Source organism: Otolemur garnettii, unplaced genomic scaffold (assembly GCF_000181295.1).
Source record: "Otolemur garnettii isolate 467f Iridium unplaced genomic scaffold, OtoGar3 scaffold00068, whole genome shotgun sequence".
Classification (NCBI taxonomy): Eukaryota; Metazoa; Chordata; class Mammalia; order Primates; family Galagidae; genus Otolemur; species Otolemur garnettii.
In genome coordinates this window covers 1,133,525-1,136,571 of record NW_003852463.1, presented here as the reverse complement: position 1 = coordinate 1,136,571, position 3,047 = coordinate 1,133,525, and positions in this window count along the sequence as shown.

The window sequence follows — 3,047 nt, the reverse complement described above, 5'->3', positions numbered from 1 at the left end:
AAAAAAAAGATATGGCAAATTATATATAAAATTTACTCTTTTAACCAGTTTTAAGTGTATAGTTTGGTGGGATTAAATACATCCATACTGTTTGAGACCATCATCTTCATATGTAGAACATTTTGAATCTTCCTAAACTGAAATTTCATACCTCTATTAAACAATAACCTTCCCCCCTACCCTGCCCCACAGCTCCAGGCTAAATTTTGGTTTTGAGGAAAAGTGTGGATGCATATGAGGAAGGAGGCAGAGTACTTAAAAAGTACTATTAAGGAGGGCAGCAGGAAGCCTCAGATAGGGATATAAGTCTTTTAGGGTCTTGGGTTACTTTGAAGATATAAAGGCCAGGGGGTTGTTCCCTAGGATAGTGCAAAGCTGCTCAGTCCTATAACGTAATAAAAACATTTTATTTTAGAATAATACTAGAGTTATAGAAAAGTGGCAAAGGTAGTTACAGAGTTCTCATCTTACCTTTTAATTAGTTCCCCTGTCGTTAGCATCTTAATACTATCATCTATATTTGTAAAAACTAAGAAACTGACATTTATATTGACATATATTGTTAGCCAAACTCCAGTCTTTATTTAAATTTCACTAATTTTCCCATTAATATCCCTTTTTACTCCAAGATCCAATTCTGTTACTACATTGCATTTACTTGTCTCCACAGTCTCCTTGGTCTGTTGCTCAGTCTCCCTGAGCAGCCTTGAGAACTGCCCAAGTCTTTTGTACAGTGTTTCTAACCTAGGTTTGCCTGTTTTTCTTGCAATTAATGACTCATAACTGCACATAATTTCAGGTGTTATGCAGCTCCCAGAGGCCCTTCCATAGGCCTCCTTTTGTCATTGCAAATAGAAATTTGCAAAAAGGGTATGATGGCCTTTTTTCAAGATAAATTATAAGTTGCAACTTATTAGTGGGACATGAAACCAATGTGGTGTGTTGTCCCTAGCCTTTAAAAATAATATAACATCAGAGCATTGTATTTAGTAAAAATGTTTTAATTTTTGTTCATTTATGTATGTGTGTTTTAGGTCATAGTGTAAAATATGTATGTGTTAGCCAGACTTTTGGCCCCCATGACCTTCTTCCCCCTGGTGTTAGGCCATGAATATGTTACATTATGTGGCAAAATAGATGTTGCCAATACAATTAAGGTTACTAATCAGTTGACCCTAAAGTAGATTATTCTGGATTGTCTGTTCAGGCTTGAAGTAATCATATGAGCCCTTTAAAACAGTTTTCTTCCAGCTTAAGGTAGAAGAGAGGAAGTTGTAGAGATGTGGCAGAAGAGGCTGTCAGATTCAAAGCATGAAAAGGATAAGACCTGCTGTCGCTGGCTTGGAAGATGCTGGGGGCATAAGCCAAGAAATGTGGGCCAGCTTCAGGAGCTGAGAGTGTTGATGACTAGTGAGGAAATAGCCTTAGTCTCACAACTGGATGGGACAGAATTCTGCCAGTAACATGTCCTTGGAAATAAATTTTCCGTAGCGCCTCCAGATAAGAACCCGGGCCAGTTGACACTTTTGCTTTGGCTTGTGAGACCCTAAGCAAGGAAACTAACCACATGCCAGGCCTCTGACTTGCAGAACTGTAAGATAAATAAGTAGTGCTTAAGTTGCTAAATTTGTGGTAATTTATTATGGCAGCAATAGTACATAATACGATGTATTTCTTACTGAGGATCAAGGTCAAAAAAGAAATAATGGAAAATTCTGTGATCACAGCCAAGGGTCCTATGCAGTTCTCCTCCTGCTGCTCTCATTACTCCACATCACACCTTCCTGAGCTTCCACTTATCAGTTGAGTGGGTTATTCTAGAGCAGCAGTTCTCAGCCTGTGGGTCGTGACCCCTTTGTAACAATGAAAATACATCACAGCATTAGGAAGGTTGAGAACCACTGTTAAAGTTTCTTCCACATGACATTTTTTTTTCTTTTGTGAACTGCCTTCATTTTTTTTTCCAGCCAAATTCACCTCTTTGGGTACAGCTCTATGAGTTTTGGTAGTTTCTTTTCTTTGTAGTAGTTTTTTTTTTGTGGGGGATCAGGGCTGGGCTTGAACCCACTACCTCTGGTATATGGGGTTGGTGCCCTGTCCTTGAGCCACAGGTGCTGCCCAGCTCTAAGAGTTTTGGTAAATGAATCAAATCACCATCACATGGTGAAGAACTGTTACATCACCACAAAACCCCCACCAACCCTATTCCTGGCAATCACGAATCTATTTATTGTCCCTATAGTTCTGCTGTCTCCAGAATGTCATATAAGTGGAATCATATAGGATGTAGCCTTTTGAATCTGGCTTCTTTTGTATAATTCATCTGGGATTCATCCACATTAGGTTTATCAATGGTTTCTTTTTATTGCTGAATAGTGTTTCATTGTATGGGGTGTATGTGCCACAATCTGTTTATCAGTTCCCCAATTGAAGGGCATTTGAGTTATTACCAGGTTTTGGTGATTATGAATAAAGCCACTGTTGCACTTGCATACATGTTTTTGTGTATGCAAACATACATACAAACAAACATAAGTCTGTTTTTTCCTTTTGAGTAAATATATCAGAGTGGGACCACTCATCTTACTGTAAATGGACGCTTAAGTTTTTCAACATGCCAGTTGTTTCCAAAGTCAGCTGTATTGTTTTCACTTATACCAGCAATGTTTGAGAATATCAGTTGTTTTGCAGCCTTGCCAGCACTTGGTAGTCTTAGACAACTAAAAATGTTAGCCATTCTAATAGGTGTGCATTGCAGTATGGTTTTATAAAAATTTAATTTTATCAGATATATTACTTCAATAAATAGCACTATCAAAGAGTTAAAAAAAATTTACCAGATTTGTGCCATGTAAATATTTTCTCACAGTCCCTCCAAGACATTATATATATTTTTAATCCTAAAATTCTTAGCTGCTCTCAGCTCGGTTGCTGAGACTGTTAATTGACCTCTGAGTTGAGGTTTTCCCAAATTCTTGGCATTTACTGGGAAAGGAATTTTAAGACCTGCCACCTAAGCCAAGCAAATGACAGCTTTTTATTGGAAG